At 44.3% G+C, this 21,986-nt stretch overlaps 1 protein-coding gene across 2 annotated transcripts in view; it reads left to right on the top strand.

The window, feature by feature from the left end:
- ARL15 (ARF like GTPase 15) overlaps window positions 1-21,986 on the top strand; it is a 495,300-nt gene that overhangs the window by 381,876 nt on the left and 91,438 nt on the right. The window lies entirely within an intron of this gene.

Below are 21,986 nucleotides of genomic sequence, written 5' to 3'. Positions count from 1 at the left end.
TTCAGTATTACAAATTTCCCTTCAGGATTGTTTTTTTTTTTCAATCACACCCACAGGCAAGACCTCTACCAAGCAGGCCTTCCCTCTTGGCCTTTCAGTCCCAGCTCTCCACCTCAGCCTATCCTCCAACAAGTGTCACAAAACTCTTTAGGTCCTCCAATAAGTGCCAGAGACACCCTTCTCTACCAGGTGGCTTCCAGCCAGCTTTCTCATTTTGTGGTCTGCAAGCCTACCTATGCCAACAAGTCGCAGAGACTGCAAATCCACCAACATGCCTCCTGCAGAGACTCTTGGCTCTCTCACTCCATGGACTAGGAAACCCACCCTCCTATCTTGCATGCCTCCTGGTTATTCCTCTCAGATGCCACTGCTGCCTACAGAGTTACAGCTTTCTCTGCTCCTGGGTCTAGGAGATTCTCAGCCAAGGGACCCCTAAGTCTAAAGGATGCACTCTACTCCCAGCTCTTGTTTTTCACCTCTAACTGGGATTGGCTTTCTTTAATCCTAGTGGAATAACAAAACTCACCAATCCCCTACAAGAGATTCTATGCACCTTTTTTGTATTGTCTCATCACTCAGTGTTCCATGCATCTTATTTGCATGAGCACATTCCCAGTCCCTTTGACAGTCCCTCTCAATCAGTTTGTGAGCCTTACAGACCCTGGCTAGCAAAGCCGTAGAATAGCAGTTCTCTTTGCTGCAACTTAGAAGTTGTAAAGACCAGTCCCCTCCCATGAGAGGGAATTATGAAATCAGTGAGTTTTATTTGACATCTGGCAGGATTAACTAGAACTGTGTTGCCCTTTAGGAGCCTTGGCTGGGCTGCTAACCAAAGGTCAGTGGTTTGAACCCTTCAGCTGTTCCTTGGGGGAAGAAGAAGCCATCTGCTTCCATAAAGTCTGAGAAACCGTAGGGGACAGTTCGATTCTTTTCTATAGGCTTCCTACGAGTTGGAACCAAATTAATGGCAGTGGGTAAGAGGGTATTGGCTTTTATTGATAACTGCTGGGCCATACTTCCCAGCAATTCTAAAGACGGAATCTTTTCAGAGAGTCCTAATAGTGAGTTTTTCATTTCTTTCAAAAAATTTCCAAGATACGCAAATTAATACTTTTGTGTGTTTTGTAACTAAGAGTCCTAAAGAGATCAACTAGTCAAGATTGTGCTGGAATATCCATACAGTTTCTCAGATTATCAGAGAAACAGTCATTTGGAAAGTGTTACTAGGTTTTCTGATAAGTACCTGCAGAAAGTCTCAGGCATTAGAATTTCTACCCATTCATGCCCTCAGTCAATGCCAATTAAAGTTAACCCTGGTTCACTCTATATCCAGTGTTGCACTGGGTTGAAAAAGTATTTACCAAAACCTAGGAGAGGTGGTCTTAAGACAATGATTATACCATTCTTCTACGATGGCACCATCTGGTAAATGTTGGGCTACATACTACAATGTCAGTAGCATAAATCCACCGCCCCCTTCTTGAGAGAAAGAGGAAACTATTTACTCTCAAAAAGAATGGCAGCCTTAAATTAATGGTATCGTGTTATGTCTCATGGCAATGATTTATAATGTTCTTGATCATAAAGTGATAATACTGTTTCTAAAAGAGAACCAAAAGTATAGATAAATATATGAATGGATTTTTGAAGGTGTGCAAGCTTGATCTGGCGCCTTAGACCACTTGGCCAGATTTTCGACTCACATTTAATCATTGTCCTAATCTAAAAGCAATTAGTTCTTAAGATGTGGCCCCTTCTGAAGAGATCACTGAATTTATGAGTGCTATATCAAAATGTGAAGAAACCAGAAGGTACCCAGCTCTCAGGAAGTATAGTGTCTGGAGTCTTAAAGGTGTGTCTTAACACAAGCAGCCGTCTAAGTCCAAATGGAAGAAACAACCATCCTGTGTGATCCAAGGATTGTAATAATAAAATCCAAATCCAAAGGAGGAACTGAGATCAGAGTTCAAGTTGTGAACACCCAATATGCAGAAGGCTTTACATGGTAGTGGAACCCCAAATCCATTTGAGGGTCTGCACGTGGAGCATGCCCCCAGTGCATCCCCTCTGACCACAGTCGAAGGATGTGAATAGACTTGCTGTCAGACAGAGATAAAGAAGTTAATTATGTTCCTCGATAGTTGATAAAGTGATCATTGTAAAGTTGATTGTGGCAGATGTAGTTCCGTTAAGATGTAATATCTTAATCATTGATCTCCCTTGTCGCTCATTTTAAAGTTGTTTCATAATATTCCCTGCTTTCTTGCGGTCGCAGGTTGTTTGTTTGTTTCCAGTCTATGTTTTGTATCACGTTCTGTGTATGCGTCTAGGGTAGCTGACTCTATAGCGCTAGTAACCGGATTAATGATTACCTGGGGACATGGCAGCAGAGGGGGTGGTCGCGAGGGGTGAGGCACGGACAGGAAAAAAGAAGATGCTCTGAAATTGGTCATGGTAATGATTGTCCAACTCTGCTTACCATGGTAGGATATGTGAGCTACATGCCAATAAAGTGTACGACCTTAGAAAACCTGTACAGTGTCTGTTTGAGTCAGAAGTGACTTAATGGCAAAGACATGTTGGTTTTTTTCAAATACCTTTTAATACATGCTGCTAGTAGATCATCTCTTACTTTTAATTAGCTTATTGTAACGAAAACCACACAGAGGTAGGAAATTCTGTGAGCCCTGGCACCACCACCATCTCTACAACCATCGCGGCACACTTTAGAGTCGCCTCTGCCCCTGGAGCTCGGCGAGGCACACTGTGAAGCCGCTGTTTGGAGACATTTGATGCTAGGCTATCCCCCTGAACAGTCTGACGTCTTCCCGCCAACGATGCAGGGCCATTTTCAGGGTCCCTGGTGGCACTGCAGATTAAGTGCTGGGCTGCTAGCTTACAAGGCTGTGGGTTCAAAGCTAGCCAAGAGGTTGATAGTTGAAACCCACCAGCTGCCCCGCAGGAGACAAGTGAGGCTTTCTACTCCCGCGAAGACCCCCAGTCTCAGAAACCCTATACCGCGTCACTTTAAGGGTGTGTTGTGGTTTTAGTAACTCAGTGAAGGAATGGATTTTTAAGGGAATATGGTCCTTTGATGTGAGGTTTTTTACTTTGTTTTCTTGTTTTGTTTGTTTGTTTTCATAAGCGGTCAAAGTGAACATACTTTTTGTCTTAGGAAACGCGAGTCGGGACAGTTAATATTAGCCCCTTATTATTTCTTCCTTGAATCGGAACGCTTTCTCGAGACCCTTACAAAACCCTCAATTCTTAGCTCTGTGGGGCTGAGCGTGGAGTGGGATGGAGGCTTCCGGGCCTGAGCTGCGGTGGAGTAGTAAATTTCAGTCACTGCCTGTCTGCCCATCCAGCCCTTTAACGAGTCATCTCCTAACGGGGACTTGTGCTTGCTCTCTGGGGAGACGCCGTGGAAAGCCCACAGGCGGCGGAAGTGTACAACAGCCTGACTCTTTGGATCATCCCGTAGCCCGGGCGGCTGCTTCCCTGTCTCTGAAACGAAGAGCCAGCATCCGGTAAACACGATGGTAGAAAGAAGGTACTCGAGGCAGTTCTGCCATTGGCTTGGCTGTGGGTTAGAAGAGTGAGGGCAAGCTGCTTTTCCAATTATTACACCACTGCCGTTTGCCATCCCGGTGATTCCAACTCGTATGGTAGATCGTTCCTGAAGCAGGCAGCCTCACCTTTCCCCCACAGACGGACTGCGCCCAGACACGCCTCCTTTCCAAACTACAAGGAAATGGGAAACACATAGTATGGAGTCGGAATTGCTTTCGCATTTTGGGGAAACTGAGCTTTGGAGAAGATAAACAGGAATATTCCATAAGTAGTATCATCTAGTTCAGTGGTTCTCAACCTTCCACGACCCTTTCGTACAGTGCCTCGTGGTGATGACCCCAACCTTATTCTCATTGCTACTTCATCACTGTCATTTTGCTACTGTTATAAATCATCATGTAAACGTCTGACATGCAGGATGTAGTTTCATTGTTGCAAATTGAACAGAAAGCATAGTGATTCATCACAAAACAATATGTAATTATAGGTTGTGAAATATTTCTTTCTAATGACAAATTTTGTCGTGAAGCGTGGTGTAGCATGGGTAACAGTCTTCACTCCAGGCACTCCTATGTGGTCGTATCTGCATGTGCACGGACCCGCCTGGAGACGGATAGAGGAGCAGTGTCTCAGTTCCTAAGACCATTGGAAATACGAGTTTTCTAATGGTCTTAGGCAACCCCTGTGAAAGGGTTGTTTGACACCCCCCCAGGGGTCGCGACCCACAGGTTGAGAACTGCTGATCTAGGAAGTACATGTTTCGTAGCCACTGCCATCGAGTTGATTCCAACTAATCGGAACCCCATAGGACAGAGCAGAACTGTGTCCTTAGAGACTCTCACGCCGCATCGTCATTCATGGGGAGCGTGGCTGTGAGTCCAAGCAGCTGCCAGTTTGGTTAGTGGCCAAGCACTAACCCCTGCGCCTTAAGATTATGTTTGTCATTAGGTACCGGTGAGTCCATTTCCCATCCTGGCAACCCTGTGCCCAGCAGAAAGAAACCTTGCCGGGCTGCGTGCTACCCTCTCAGTTATTGCTGCGTCTGAGCCTATCGTGGCCACTCTGTCAATCATCTTGTCGAGGGTTCTCCTTTGTTTGACGACCCTCCACTTTACTAACCATAATATACTAATTTACTGATAACCTGTCCAGGCGCCCTGAGGGCACCGTGGATTACTGCTTGGGCTGCTAACCCCAAGGCCGAGAGTTCAAAGCCATGAGCTACTCGTCAGGAGACAGATGAGGCTTTCTGGGTCCATAACGATTTAGAGCCTTGGATAGCCTGCAGAGCAGTTCTGCACTGCCCCACGGGGTCACTGTGAGTCACAATTGACGTGACAGCAGTGAGTGTGGTCACATACCAGTGTGCAGTACATGAAGTCTTTCCATTCTTCTCAAGGCACATTCTGGATGTACAGCGATGCCTCTGTTGTCCCAGACATTGTGCTCCAAATGTGTGTCCCAACACCGAAAAGTTTGAGAACTGAGCATAGTTTTCCGTAAGACATGCTGGCAAACCACAAATCGGTCTTAAGGCCCCAGAGTTACACTTAGAAATTCACTCTGGGAGCTTTCAGCCTTCTCCCAGATCACTGTCTCACATACACTGCGGCCATCACGGTGTTTCTGATTTCTCCAAATTAACAGTCACTTGGCAACTTCTGCAGTGGTCTGGAGTCTTTGTTTCCTGCTTAACAATTCCATACCTTTGCTACATTAGCCACTTTAATCGCACCCCCCCACCCAAAAAAAATGTTGGTAATGGTGACAGCCATGTTGTTTTATATTCAGCCACCAAATCAGACAAGCAACGACTTCATCAAATTTCACCATGATTTATTTCGTTAACTCTATCGTGATTCTCACCATTTTCCTCTTGGCTCGACTGCGGGGATCACTTTCTTTGGAGCCATAGGTAAGGATATTTTATGAAAAAGAAGAAAAAGGTCAATGGCCAGTGTTTATCACAGCGCCGGATGTTGTCTGAGCAAGAGTGGCACCTAGACTGAGCGCCAGCCTTTTGTGTCCGAGGTGAGACACGACACTGGTCGCATTCGCAGCCGGTACTGGTCTGCTCAAGTCACGTTTTCGGTTGAACTGTTGAGCAAAGTTATGAAGACTGAGCTGTTTTGTGTTTTTTTCTTTTCCAAATTTTGCTGTTGGAGTAGTGGAAAGTTTGAGCATGGAGCCCTGCGACAACCAAGGTATCGCTGGTCTCTTTCAGGAAGGTTGGTTTTGTCTTCCAGGAGTCTGTGGTATCTTTCCGTTTTCACCAGCACCTTCAGTTCTCTGGCCTCCTGACTTCATCATTCGGCTTTCACATGCGTCGAAAACGGTGGAAACCAAAGGGTCAGTTCCCACAGTGACATCTTCTCTTCTTAACACTTTAAAGAGGTCCTTTGCAGCAGATTTGACCAGTGCATACGTTTGTTTGATTTCTTGGCAATAACGTTGCTTCCATGGTTCTTGACTGGAATCTCGGCAAAATGAAATCCTTAAGAATGTCAGTCTTTTCGTTATTTATCATGTAATTGCAACTCTAGCTACCAAAATGCATTTCTCTCTCTCTCTCTCTCTCTCTCTCTCTCTCTCTTTGCCATCACGTCAATGCTGACTCAGAGGGACCCCCTATGGGACTCCAAGACTGTAATTGTGAGAGTAGAAAGCCCAGTCTTTCTTCCTTGAAGCTGCTCTTGGTTTCGAACTGTTGACCATGTGGATCACAGCCCAATTTGTAACCACTACACCACCAGGTTGCCTCAAAAGTGCTTTTAAATATATTTAATACTTTCATTATTATGTTTCAAAGTATAGAAACTTCACATTGACTGGGTGTACTTCTGCCTTCTTCCATGTTTACTGCAGCTCTCCCCATGAGCTATTATGAGGTGCCATCACGTTAAATTAGGCAGTATTTCCTTGAACCAAAGTTTCGGTAAAACTAAAAAGAAAGCTTCCAAAGCTCTGTGTTCAGAGCATCAGAGTAGGCCTTCGAATTTAATGTCAGGAGTTTATTATCCTCATTGAAAATCAAGTTGGCGCTGACTCACAGCCAACCTATGGGTGTATCATAGAACACATTATTGTCCATAGCATTCAGTTCCTAAAAATACCAGGTTCTCTTGAGCTCCGTCCTGGACTGGCAGTAACTTTTGAACATCATAGATTTTCTCAGGCTCCAAATACACAACAACACTTGTACTATTTGATATCCTCTCTTCCTCTCTCTTTCCACTTAAGTGTTTGGGAGCACGTGACATTGGCCTTTGTTGATGTAAGTGTTAGCTGATTATGAGCTAGTGATTCTTTCTCGCCACTAAGTGAAAAAAACCTCAGACTCCCCACTTAAGTGGTTCACTTTGTATCTTTCATCTGAGGATCATAAAATACCGTATGAAACGCCACATGGTGGTGTGTGTGTAATGAGCAAAGGTCACAGAGGGCCCCAATGGAGGCACCGGGGAGAGCGAACCTGATTCTCCTGACTTGGACTCTGTGTTCTCAGACCTCGTTAACAGAGACTCGATATGACTTTTTCTGCTCTGATTTCATCATCAAAGAACTTACGTTTGAAATGCTTATATTTTGTGCTGGTATCTCTCAAAATATGATATCTTCTATCAGTGGCGCCCATCATTTGGGTTAGTTTGTTTTGGCAAAATGGTACAATGGAGGTTATATCGAACTATATTCCATAAAAATGCAGACCCACGTATTCATGACCACAGACTTGATGGAAAAAGTTAAGTAGGAAGTCACCTTACAGTGAAGTTCTTACTGACAGCCAGGGTGGGGAAAGAGAAATCAACATGATACCCAAGTCTACTATGCTACTTTAACAAAAGAAATACCACTTTTTTTTCTGGGGAATTTTTTTATTGGCATATAATTCCCATAGCCTACAATTGAACAGTACAATCATATTAAAGAAGAATTGTGCATTCATCACCACAATCCAGTTCAGAACATTTTCTTCTTTTCTTGTGCTTATTGTTCTTATTTTTTAGGGGCTCATACACCTCTTATCACAATCCATACATACATCAATTGTATAAAGCACATTTGTACATTCATTGCCTTCATCATTCTCAAAACATTTGCTCTCCACTTAAACCCCTGGCATCAGGTCCTCATTTTTCCCTTCCCTCTTTCTCATGAACCCTTGAAAATTAAAAAGTATTATTTTGTCATATCTTGCCCTGTCCGACGTCTCCCCTCACCTACTTTTCTGTTGTCCATCCCCCAGGGAGGAGATCACATGCAGATCCTTGTAATTGGTTCCCCCTTTCCAACCCTCCCTCCCTTTACACTCCCAATATCGCCACTCTCACATCCCTGGTCCTGAATGGATCGTCTGCCCTGCATTCCCTGTGTTTCCAGTTCCTATCTGTACCAGTGTATATCCTCTGGTCTAGCCAGACTTGCAAGGGACAATTCGGATAGTGGGTAGGGAGGAAGCATTTAAGAACTAGAGAAAAATTGTATTTATTATCGTTGCTACATCGCACCCTGACTGTCTCGTCTCCTACCCAAGTCCCTTCTGTAAGGGGATGTCCAGTGGCCTACAAATGGGCTTTGGGTCTCTACTCCGCACTTCCCCCCTCATTCACTATGGTAAATTTTTTTGTTCTGATGATACCTGATACCTGATCCCTTTGACACCTCATGATCACACAGGCTGGTATGCTTCATCCATGTGGACTTTGTTGCTTCTGAGCTAGATGGCTGCTTGTTTACCTTCAAGACTTTAAGACCCCAGACGTTACATCTTTTGAAAGCTGGGCACCATCAGCTTTCTTCACCACATTTGCTTATGCACCCGTTTGTCCTCAGCAAACGTATCATGGAGGTGTACACCCAATGATATGATTTTTCTTTCATTGATGCCTGATAACTGATCCCTTTGGCACCTTGTGATCACACAGGCTGGTGTACTTCTTCCATGTGGGCTTTGTTGCTTCTGAGCTAGATGGCCGCTTGTTTCTCTTCAAGCTTTTAAGACCCTAGATGCTCTATCTTTTGATGGTCGGGCACCATCAGCTTTCTTCACCACATTTCCTTATTCACCTACTTTGTCTTCAGAGGCTGTGTCGGGAAGGTGAGCATCATAAAATGCCAATTTAATAGAAGAAAATATTCTTGCATTGAGGGAATACTTGAGTGGAGGCCCAATATCCTTCTGCTACCTCAATATTAAACCTATAAATGTATTGACATAGATCTATTTTCCCATCCTCATATATAAATATATTTGCATATGTACACGTCTTTATCTAGACCTCTATAAATGCCCTTTGCCTCCCAGCTCTTTCCTCTATTTCCCTTGACCTTCCTCCTGTCCCACTATCATTCTCAGTCCCCACCAGGGTTTCAGCAATTCCTCTTGGTTCCATTACCCTTGATCATTCCCTACCAGTCCTCCCACACCCGCCTCACCACCAATTTGGATCACTTGTTGTTCCCTTGTCCCTGGATTTATTAACACCACTACCTTTCCCCCTCTTCCACTGTCGGTCCCGTTTTTTTCTCCTCCAGATTGTTCATCCAGCCTCTTATTTAGATAGACCTACGGATATAATACATGCACAAAAACAAGACAGAGCAAAACCAAGTAACACTATACAACCAAACAACAATATACCAATGACACAACAAAACACAACAAGAAAAGCTTGTAGTTAGTTCAGGGATTGTTTGTTGGCCTTTAGGAGTGTTTTCCAGTCCAGTCCGTTCCATTCCTTTGATGTTCTGTTGCACCCCCTTGGTGTTTTGCCTTGGTGTGGCAGGATCAGATCGGGTGCAATTCCCACACTGTGTCTCCGGTGTTGTCCCCTGTCGGGCTATGGGTCAGTGAGGGGCATCATGTCTCATAGTGGGGCTGACCATGCGGTCTTCTCTGTGGACTGGCGTCCTCAAGGCCTGGTGGGCCAGGATGTGCTCCACTCTCTCCTCCTCCCCGTTCATCTGCTCCCGTGTGCTCCAATCAGATAAGTCCCTCTCCCGGAGCTACAGATTCAATGCCGTCTTTTGAAATAAATTCTTCTGGGGGGAAGGGTTGGTGTCCACTTAGTAGTTGGGATTGGGGCCGGCCCCTCAGACCTCTCCACCGGTTCCCTACTCCATGCTGGCGTGTTGCATTCACATCTTGGAGCACTGAGTTGAAGTCTGGTCTTTCTTTCCCTGTGGAGTTATAAACAATAACCTCCCCTTGGTTGGGTGAGTGCCCTGTGCCCCCGCTACGCATTTCTTTTTTATTGTTACTTTTTCCCCTTTCACCACCCCCTTTTTAGTTGTCTACCATGTGTGTCCCTGAAATACCACTTATTAATGAACTGTTTCCTTACACATCTCCTCAATTTTACATTACATTACATTATAATATGTGATAGAAGTATCCCAAAATCCTTTGTGTAAGTCAATGGTAGTTACTTTGTGTGCTCTAGGAATAAAAATAGATGGAATAGTTATCATAGTCCAGAGCTATATTCGATTACCCATAATTCCAGCTTGAGGGGGAACCCCCCACAAAAGTAGTCTCTGTCCCAATCTGTACTTAGTGGGGTCTTCTTGAAAGCTGAGTAACACCTGCTGTGTGCAAGGGACCCCTACATCTGCTTCTTGTCACTTCCAAATTTATATGTATGAGAGAGCTTCAAAAAGTGGGGAAAAATCCTTTAATTTTCTATTCCAATTTTACACGAACTTTTTGAAGTTCCCTTGTACAATTTCCTCTTAGACACAGACATTTCTGAGGCCCCACCCGCTTTGCTTTGAGCTCAGTATGCCAGAAAGTGAGCTCTTCTCTCCAGGGAGCTTCACCTCCTATTTGCCTGCTTTCAGCACATGAGCTTTCTGCCTCCCCACCAGTCACGCGGGCAGTCATCTGATCCACTGGGCTCCCACAAGCCTTGCCGCAAACCAATCACTTGTCCACCTTTGCCCAAGTTGCTCTTTGCCCAAGTTACTGGAAATCTGATCATATCAGTCCCCTGCTTAAACTCGTGAAGTAGCTCCTGTAGCCTTTCGTATGGAGTTCAGATTCACTGGCACCTCCTGACCCAGCACACCCCTCACGTAGTTCTAACCGATTCTGGCTCACAATATATGCCATCCACCCCCCACGCCCAAAAAACGAGGTTCCCAGACCTCGAGTCCATTCCGACCCACAGTGACCCTAGAGGACAGAGTAAGACTGCTCCCGTGGGTTTCTGAGCAGAAAACCTCGTCTTTCTCCCTTGGAGCATCTGGTGGATTCAAAGGGCTGACCTTGTGGTTAGCAGCTCAACACGTAACCCACTGTGCCATCAGGTCTCCTTACAATTTATGAAATGTTGTAGTTCCCTAAGTGAGTCATCTCATCATGCACTTGAATCCTCTACTGGTGTTATTATTCTCTCTACCTGTGTGCCCTGCCTTTATTCTCAGCTCAGGTTCTTCTTCCATGGCCTTTATCCAATTATTTGGTGCTAATTCGTTTCGCTGTCTTCCATACCATCCTACTCTATGAGCCCCAGAGTGCAGAGCCTATGTCTGGTTTGTGTTTCTCCTGTTTGCTGTTTACAGCTCAGCCCCTGGAACATGGAGGGTGTTTGAGGAATGCCCATTAATGGATGAGTGAACAAGGGAATCAGGAAATCAGTTTCCTTCCCTGGTGATAAATAGCATATTGGATAGCACACATCTGTCCAGGGCCTGGGACTCTTCCGTGTGGAAGAGAGTCATGGAGTCTGTCGTGGTGGGTAGCCTCTCAATTTCAGTCTTGCTCTTTTGGATATTATAGTTTGATAGCTAGACGACCTACGCAGAGCCAGGGATTCTGGCCAAACAGCTGTACAGATGTTCCGAGACCTGTCAGCAGCCTGAGCAGGTCAGGTCAGCAGTCTACTCGCTCGCCCACCGGCCAGCCCTCTGGATGGGTTTCTCTCAGCTGGCTGTAGCCCTCGTGTAGAAGAGTTGCAGGGACCTTTTTTCTCTAACTCCTCCATGTTCATGCCCTTAACATTTCCCCCATCCCATGGACCCAGGTGTCACTGGCGTCCTTCAGCTCAGTACCCATTTTAAAGTTGCTAAAACTTCCAGAAGAACAAACAAGTGTGTCTTGGAGGGGAAAGTACAGCCAGAAGGCTCCAGAGATATGGGAATGGAGAGACTTCGCCTCACAGGTCCTTAGACATGGGCCAGAAGTGACCAGTCCCCAGAAAATGGCATCGTGTTGGGTACGGTCGAGGGTCAGGGAGCAAGAGGACAACCTTGGACAAGATGAATTGATACAGGTGCAATCCGGGGCATCAGCCTAGCAACGGTTGCGAGGATGACACGGGAAAGGGAAGTATTTAATTCTGTTATACGTAAGGTCACTGGGGGTCAGAACAACGGCAGCTATTGCCATGAAAGGGAACCCAGTTTCAGGTACTGGGCCTTCCACCATTGTCGGTGTGCTTCTCCTGATTTCCCTTCACTCTGTCTGTTTCAGACAATTCCCAAGAGGAGCCCTGATGGCTCTGACAGAGGAGTGTGGACTGATAACCTCAAGGCCAGCTGGTCACACCTCCTAGCAGATGAGGCTGTCTGATACCTAAGCCTTAGATGGAGTCACTATGGGTTCCAATCAACTCAATGGCAATGGGTTGGGTTTGGCTTATTTGGAAGGGCCACCAGCGTAACCAGTGTGTGGACTACTGACCCAAAGGTCTGGCACACAGCCCCACCCTCAAAGGAAGGCCTGGCTACCTGCTTTCAGAAAGGCCACAGCCCTTCACCCCTTTGGATCCGTCCCTGTCTGCACGCCTGCAGCCTGCGTGACAGCATCAGCTCAGTTAGAGATGCCATCCTGGATAACTTCTTGGGGGAAGGGAATGCTTTGCACGGGCTCTGTATGCAAGCTGTCCTTGATCAGAGCCAGTGAGGCCACGGTCCTCTTCATCAAGCCCCGCTGGCAGAGGCTGGAGGATGTTCAGAGGGTCTTTTTAGTGGCTGCTGCTGAATGTCTTGGGAGGTTTCTACGTATCTCTTGTCTTGTTCTCCTCTTACGTATTGCTGTCAGAGGAAAGTTAGGACAGCAGGAGAGGTTTCCGGAGAATAAGAAGGAGCAGAGACTAAAACAGTAAGAGTAAGAAAAGAGATCCCAGCCACTTTTCTCACTCTGTCAACCCACTGGGCTGTCCTGACACCTCATTCACAGCTTCTTTGCCCCTTACTTCCTGAAGGGTCATGTCACCAACTGGCATTCCTGCTTACCTTCTGGTGGTCTGCAATCACCTAGTAGACAGACTCAGCCACAAGGAAGACCTCGTCTCTGTTGAGAAAGAAGAAAGGTGATCTTTTCTCTCTGAACTCTAGTGTGCATGCCCAGTGGCCATCAAGGGCTCTCTTGAGACTCCAGTGAACTTTAATTAATTCGAGTTCACAGTTGCCCTAAATACTGTGGGCAATAGAGCAGAGAGGCTGTCATTACAGATATTTACTTCTTATACGAACAGTGTTTTTGGTTGTCATTGTTGTTATCTCTAGCAGGACTCACTCCAGGCATTACATTGTCTATTCTGCTAAGCATTACCACTATCTACTTCCAAAAGTTTTTCCCCATTCCAAATACTGACTCTACCCACTAAGCAGTAGCTCCTGGTGCCTCTCTCCCCTCAGCCCATGGTAACCACTAATTTACTTCTCTCTGCTTTATTTTGTTATTCACAGGAACAATCCCTGTCACATTTATTCACATAACAAATACTTGTTGAGTGATTGACTGTATAAATGAATAAACAAACAGACAAATTATGTTAGCTTGTGAAATTATTCTGCAAAGACAAGTCCAGGCCTGGCCCCTAATATGGTGACCTTAAGAATCCTACCATTATCTTTAACATCCATGCTTTTCACCTCTACTCCCTGAGACTATGTCTTCAGGCGCCAAGCATTTGGCACAAAGGAATGTTGTGTTTGCCTTACAAACTGAGGAGTCCTGGTGGGGGAGTGACTATCCAATGGGCTGTTTAACATAAGGTCAACAGTGCAAAACCACCTACTATTCCATGGGAGAAAGACAGGCTTTCTAGACCCTGAAAAGTTTCCAGGCTCATAAATTCATAGGGGGCAGTTGTACTCTGTCCTATAGGGTCACTATGAGTCAGAATCGACCCGATGGCAGCAAGTTTGGTTTGGGTTTTTGAATGGGATGCTAACCGCAAGGTCAATGATTCAAACTCACCAGCCACTCCATGAGAGAAAGATGAGGTGGTCTGTTTTCATTAATATTTAATATATAGGAGGAGTCTCTGTGTCATGCAAATGGTTAACAAGCTAACAAGTAGGCACCTGGGGAAAAGGCCTGACCATCTGCTTCCAGAAAATCAGCCATTGACAACCTGGTACTTCACAATCCTATTGTGAAACATTTGAGATCGCCACTAGTTGGAACTGATGTAAAAGCAATGGGTGAAGTAGGTCAACCAGCAATACTAACAAGTTCAATTGAATGGAGAGGGTTAAGACAGGAAAGAAAATAGAGGGGGCAACTCCTTGGGTGGTGGACAGGAGATACAATTTGAAATAGGGTGATCACCAGGGCAGGTCTGACTAAGAAAGGAAGTGTTTATGCAAAGACAAAGCTTTAGAAGATGAGAAATGCTTACTGAACTGCGATCATTGTTTGAAGATAGCCAGTGGGCCCAGAGTAGGGCCTGTAAGGGCTTTGGCGTTGAGTCTGAATGATATCCGAAGCCTTTGGAGACTTGTGAGGATGACGTGAAGATCCTGATCTCTGTTGCTTCGATTGCAGGAAGAAATAACTAGACGAAGTGACACCAGTTAGGAGCCTTGCTGTTAGACTGGATTAGTAACCATGGCATAGCACGAGGTAGCTATCAAGGGACTTTGAAAATAGAAGCGCTAACAAGAGTTTGTGATGGATTGGATATGCGGCTTGAAAGAAAGAAGAAGCAAGGTCAATTTGACATTTGGGGGGGTGGGTTCGTAAGGAGCGTTGGTATAGTTGGGTTCAAACCACGAGGTCAGCAGTTCCAAACCACCAGTCATTCCAAGGGAGAATGACGAGGCTTTCTACGGTCTCAGAAACCCACAAGGGCCATTCTACCCTGTCCTTTAGGGGCACGATGAGTCTTAATCAATGGCAGGAGCCCCTGGGGAATTTGGAGTTGCTCAAGGTCAGCAGTTTTAAAGCATCAGTAGCTCTGGGAAAAAGAGCCAGCTTTCTTCCCCAGGAAAGAGTACAGTCTGGGAAACCCACAGGGCTCCTTTACCCTGTCCTGGAGGGTCTCTGTGTGTCAGGCTCAACTCTATGCCAGGGAGTTTGAGTTTGATCTTCAGAAGCAATCCCGGTGACATAGTCGGTTAATGCATTGAGCTGCTCATCTCAAGGGCAATGGTTCAAACCCACCACCCCCTGCATGGAGAGAGATGGGGGTTGGTGCTCCCTAAAGGTCTACATCATAAGAAACCCCAAATGGGCAGTTCTGCTCTGTGTATTAAAGAAAACAAAACCCTCTCCTCACAACTGGATGGATAGGAGATCAATGGACGAAAGATGGCTGTGGTGAGGGATTTCACCTTGCTGGTATCCAAAAATCCATGCTCGTGCGGGCCCAGTCAGATCAAACGGCACACTCTCCTGGGTCAATCTACTGCGTAAGACCTCTTTAAAGCTTTGAAGATGTCACTTCCACAAACTTTTTGAAGTCACCTCTAATATTTTATATATTTGGATGCATGTGTTTTATGGATTTGGACAAAGCCAGGTGACAGTATATTGTTAACACTACTGTGGTGTTTTGTCAAGGTCTAAATGGCTTGTTTGATTGCTCTGAAAGTGTACCTCAAACAATTCCACTCATTAATGGAACAACTGAGACGTTATTTTAGACCTCAAGCTGCTCTTTGTACCTAAAGAAAAGAGCACAAATAAATTGTGTTGGATATTGACTTGTTCCCGATCTAAATCAAATTATTTTATTTCATTTATTCTGGAAAATGAGGGCTTTTTCAAAAGCAGCGATTTCTTCACATTTTTATGGTGGTGTGCTCTCAGGTTAACTCTAACTCATAACTACGAACCGAAGAGAACAGGGCGCCCTCGTAGGGTTTTCCAGACTGGACTCTTTATAGGAGCAAATCAGTAGGTCTTTTCTCCTACGGAGCAGCTGCCAAGGCTCAAACTGCCCACCTTTGGGTTAGCAGACAGATGCTTAACAACTGCTTCAGCAGGGTCCCTGTTCTTTACTGAAGGCGTTTTTTGTCGGTTGGCTTGTTTCCTTATATTTGGATATCGGCACTTGGGGGAGACAAGTGTTCGAGAAAGCACTGGAGTTCAGGGACAACTCAGCCTAAAGAACAATGCCTGGTTCCATGTAAGAACTGACGACTTTAGGAAATCGCTTAAGGAAGACAAGGCCTGCAGTTAAAAGGTGGGTCTTGTATCACTTAGAGCAAGGCGATGGTTGTTTTTAAAAACTAACTGGTCTCACAGCTTGGCATTGTCACAGTATATTGTTTGCTGTGTTAAAATTTGAAGCGTGAGTGCATTTTGTGCTCTGTGTCAGCCATATCCTATGAGTGCTGCTTATTTCCCAGTTAAGATTAATAAGCCCTTAAAGAAATGGTTTTTGTAGGAGTCGAAGTGTTTGCGGTTGAACCTTAGAATGGTATAGACCATTTCAAAGTGAGCAGTTGCCTTGTGGTCTTGGAAAAGTAACTATGACTTAGTCCCTGAATTAGAAACTCATTAACATTTCAAACTCTAGGTAAAAAAAATCTTGTCTTTATCATTTGCCCACAAATACAGTCTTCTCCTTCTACTACTACTTCTCACTGCCATCTGAGTCAATTATGACTTCTAGGGACCTGTAGGACAGGGTAGAACTGCCCCTGGGGGTTCCAAGACTTCCACTGTTGACTGCAGTAGAAATCCTTTGCCTCTGTCCCACAGAGCAGCTGGCCTTTACACCATCGCGCTGGTCATGCTTATGTTATAAATGACTGCATAATTTCATCCCAGGATGCCTTTTTGAAAATGTTCCTTCACAACAAAGCGAGTCCATAAGCAAATGTGGTGAAGAAAGCTGATGGTGCCCGCCTATCAAAAGATATAGCGTCTGGGGTCTTAAAGGCTTGACGGTAAACAAGCAGCCATCTAGCTCAGAAGCAACAAAGCCCACATGGAAGAAGCACACCAGCCTGTGTGATCACGAGGTGATGAAGGTATCAGGCATCAAAAAACAAAAATTCATATCATTGTGAGTGAGGGGGAGACCCAAAGCCCATTAGTAGACAACTAGACATCCCTTTATAGAAGGGTTGTGGGGAGGAGACGAGCCAATCAGAGTGCAGTGTAGCAACGATGAAACATACAGCTTTCCTCTAATTCTTTAATGCTTCCTTCCCCCCACTATCATGATCCCAATTTTCCCTTACAAATCCAGCTAGACCAGAGGATGTACACTGGTATAGATAGGAACTGGAAACACAGGGAATCCAGGACAGAACCCCTCGGGACCAGTGGCGAGAGTGGCAATACCAAGAGGGTGGAGGGAAGGTGGGGTGGAAAGAGGGAACTAATCACAAGGACCTACATATGACTCCCTCCCTGGGGGACAGACAACAGAAACGTCAGTGACGGGAGACATTGGACAGTGTAAGAGATGCCAAAATAATAATAATTTTTAAATTATTAAGGGTTCATGAGGAAGGGGTGGCGGGGAGGGAGGGGAAAATGAGCTGATACCAAGGGCTCAAGTAAAAAGCAAATGTTTTGAGAATGATGATGGCAACAAATGTACAAATGTGCTTGACATAATGGATGAATGTATGGATTGTGATAGAGTTATACGAGTCCCCAATAAAATAATTGGAAAAAAAAGAAAACGTTCCTTCACAGAGACTGAGTTGATAGTTAGCAATCAGTTATTCTAAGTCTGTGTGGGGGATTTTTAATACGAAAAAAATTCACAACAATTTACATCTACTAAAAATTTTCATATTCTGGTTATCTTTTAGGCCTTTATACTTAAATAGCTTGCACTCGACTGCGCTCGTACTTTTCAGCCCCTTAGCCGTCACTGTCATTTTCCTCACCAGGAAGTAATATTGATTGGTACGTTCATGTTCTTTCTACAGCTGCTTCTCGAAGTAACCTCCCAGTTACACTGACAAACTGACGTGATCGAGTAGAAAGCAAGTAGCATTTCTAGAAAGTAGGTAGTTCCAGGCTATTGCAAAGGTGAAAAGGGACAAGGTAAAAACTGGTAGCATGGAACAGTCATTAAAATCCGTTCCAGTAGGTGACAGACTGCAGAAAGGTATGTACCTTCCTCTGGCTTTCTTTCCTGCAGCCTTTGGGCGTGGAAATGCCAGCCCAGTACTGGGAATGAAGGGGCAGGGCCAATTCTTACTTCTCAGGTACCTGATGAGAGAGAGGTCTCTGATACGTTCCACAGACAATCCCTTGGCCTCTAGAATAACTCAACTCTGCATGTTAATCAGTGATGTGGCTATGCTCACTGACTCTAAAATCTCTAGAAGAAATAAATCATGATTATAATGTCTTCTATCAGGTCCAGCTCTGGGAACTGTTAACGCTTTTTGTGGACAACAAACAAACAGAACAACACAGACACACACAATACAGGCAGAAATCTCATCTGGTTCTAGCTAGCGTTTGCATAATTCTCTAAGAGGAAGCCTGTTCGTTGTGGTTAGGTGCCATTGAGTCGGTTCTGAGACCCAGTGATTCTGTGCACCACAGAAACAGTGCCCTGGCCGGCGCATCCCATCGCTATAGCCACGCCGTCAATCTGTCTAGTTGGATAAACCCAGGAGACATGATATTCTGCCTCAAAAGATGAAAGGGCTTATTTAAGGCAGTATGACTGGAGAGTAACGGGACTGGGATTACAGAACCTCACTTTACCGGCTCAGGTTCAGTGGACTTTAGAATCTACTCAACCGGACTTCTAGGGAACACGAGAATCAAAGTGCTGTTGGTGTGGGGCAGCTGACAACCACGGGCCAATGAGAAAGGCTGAGAACAGCCAAGAGACTTTTTATCTAGCCCCCCCACCACCACACACACATACACACACCACCACACACACACACACACACATACACACACCACCACACACACACACACACCACCACCATTTCTACTGTTTACTTTTAATTTAAATACTTTAAAAAAAAAGAACAGAAAATCTCAAACCTTTAGCAACATAGAATAGTGTAATGAACCCTATCCCCCGACCACCCGGATGCAATAGTCCCCACCTCACAGAGAGTCCGGCTTCTTTACTCGCCTTGTGAGTTTATTGTCCTCTCCTCCCCAGTCGCCCCGTGCCCCACCTCACCCCGAAATTTACTTCACAGCCAGTTCCAAACATTGCTGCTTTTTATCCATACATATTTCAGTGTGTATCATCAATGATTTCAAGGTTGATTTGGAGACATGGGCCTTGCAATTGTTGATAAGCAAACAATGAAAACCCTTCCAACAAAATCAAGCTGGGCCTGCAAGGGCTTTTTCAAACTCAAAATTGCCTCACATCAGCAAGAATTCGATGAGCAAATCTTCCCTCTCCTGGCCTCCCTGCGTCAGCTACTAGCTGTGGGTATGCCAAAGCATGCAAAAGGAGACTTGTTATTGAGCATCTTGTTTAGAAAACGTGTGTTGCAGACATGAAATCTAACATACCATCCAACACAAGTACTGACATGCTCTTTCCTTAATTAAAAAAGTATATACATATATATATGTCATACTACTTTTTATTTGTGTATGGATGCGTCTTAAGAAATAATTGTTCATAACTGCATTCGGGTATCTAAATCACTGCCTTATAGACATACAACCTATATATTAGTGCTATGGAGATAGCATTTATCAATCCAGAATATTTTTGTTAGTCTCTACTAAATTCTTTTGTTGTCTAATTGGAAAGCTGGTAAAATACTATCATTTTCCAGATAAAGTTCTTGGCAAGTTTTCTCTCTTCCAAACCCCTTAGGACAGTCCACAGCTCCATGAAAACATGAGTCAAATACATTACAAATTTCCCAAGGAGAATCAACATCTTTTCCAGCTGTTTGGATAGTCTGTCTAACATCTGACCAAAGCCCTCCTCTCCCAGTATTGTTCTGGGCTTTTACACTTTGATTTTGATTTGTTCAATGTTATAATTTTAAAATTGATCCAATGGTTTGAGGCCTCCCCTCCCCTTGCCCCTCCCACCCCCAATCCGGATGACTTTTAATTCTTATCACTTACAAAAACATATACTTTTTTAAACAGGCAAAGCAACAACAAAACAACCGCCATAAAAGATACTGTCTCCTTAGACATTTCTCTTTGATAGAACAAAAATTCCTGCTCAGTGCTATCAAACTCTCTGTCTCTCCCTAGGTAATTTTCCTATTATTTATAGAGTAAAATGTTTCCCAATTATAACATCAAAAAGAGCTACACTTGTTTTGATTGATTAGTTTCATGTTTTTTTATTTGAAGTGCTTTTTGGCACTGACCAGTGTGTTTTAATTTATTCAAAAGGAATGTATTTGTGATCATTCCAATTAATCCCTTGTCTGTTTTGTCTGGCATCTGTGTGAAGCTAGTTATAATAACTTTAAAGCTTGGCAAGCTGGATAGTAAACGGCCCAAGGTGGGATGGGAAACTTTCAGGGCCCAGTGAACGAAAGTCAACTTGTCCTCCTGCCTATCTACACAAAATCATCTGTTGCTTCCAGTTGTCTTTATAACCGTTGATAACATCTGATGAGTAGTTCAGGGCAAGAAGGTGAAATAGCAACTGTGTCAATAAGCATGGATTCCATAGTGGAAGACCACGTGTCAAATAGATATGGACCGAACGAACACACTCACACACACACACACTCACACACACATACACACACTACACACTCACACACACTCATGCACACACACACTCATGCACACTCACACAACACACACTCATGCACACTCACACACACACACTCACGCACACACACACACACTGCTGGAGAGTTAGGTGTGGGGGGACAAGAACAAGCATAAACCTTAGAAAACCTAGAGCTTTGCCCCAGCTTTCATCCTGGGAGGAAGCGATCTCAGTTGGTTTACCATTCCACAAAAGGTGATGAGACCAGCTGAGTGGTTCTCTTCATCAAAACAATTCTTTCACGTTCGGTTTTATTGATTTCCTTTGTACCTTTTGTACTAAAAAGTGGAAGTAAGTTTCCACTTTCTTTAGCAGCCATATTAAATCATATCTGGGGGGAATTTCCCCTCAAGCTCCATCTAAACCCATGATGTTGCAGCTGCGGTGTGCCCTGCACGGTGAGTGTCCACTTCTCCCAAGTTTGCCCCCATTTCCACGCAACTGAGAGGTCTAATCTGGAGCTATACTTTGATTTTGAAATAGCAAATAAAATGTTCATTTAGATATGCTCATGTAATGATTGCAAAGCTACCCTATAACCTTACTTTATAGTTTTTTAAATGTCCAAGCCCATGCTACCGTCACAATTGTTTGAGTCGTGAATCATTTCTAAAAATCAAGTGTCGGTGAGGAAAAGTCTCTTTGTTGGCTTTCTCCAGGATCTCCTAGACACCCGAGGAAAGGTACTTGTCATCCCATGTCATTCAGAGATCGTATTCCCTGTTGCTTGTTCCGTGGTGAAATTTATTAAGATTATTTCATTCAAAGCAGAAGATGTTTTTGAGAGAAAAAAACCACTAATATGCAAAAAGTAAAAATGAGAGAGACGACTGGGAATAGGACCAGACCTGCTTTTATCTGCTTAATAATTCTACCTGATTCACCAGAGCATGTACCTAAATTAATTAATCTCTCTCTTTGTTCACGCTGCATTTTGCTCCTGGCAAAATGTGCTGAAATCATTGTTGTCACATGTTTTTAATTTTTGAAAATCCATCACTCAAAGATAGACACAGAAAGAAAAACGAACTGCACAGAGCACCACATTAACAGGGAAGTAGTTGAAGTGCTGCCATGAATACTTCCCAAAAAAAAAAAAAAGTATGATGCTATTTGGCCTCATCTCCTAGCTAGGGAATTCAAATTGTTGAATGCATAATAGTGCTTTTCTAAGTCATGTTTCAGTTCTGAAAATAATAACGCTGTGGTGCACAAACCATGCCTGCAAGTTACTAAAGACACCAAGCCGTATGTGAGTATTCCAAAAGATATTAAAGGTGCTCAGGTAATGACAAAGAATGACTGAAGCATGTTCAAATAGCCTCTCTGAAAGTTGAAGAATCCCTCGGGTCAGAAGGACACGGCCGCATCCATTACGTACTGGGTTCTGGCTACTTTCTTACTAATGTTGAAATTACACCAAATTTGTTCAAGATAAAAAATAGGCATTTGATCTGGCCATAAAGTGATACT

The sequence above is a fragment of the Tenrec ecaudatus genome, chromosome 2 (assembly GCF_050624435.1).
Source record: "Tenrec ecaudatus isolate mTenEca1 chromosome 2, mTenEca1.hap1, whole genome shotgun sequence".
NCBI classification, from domain to species: Eukaryota; Metazoa; Chordata; class Mammalia; order Afrosoricida; family Tenrecidae; genus Tenrec; species Tenrec ecaudatus.
This window is presented reverse-complemented; position numbering and strand designations above follow the sequence as displayed.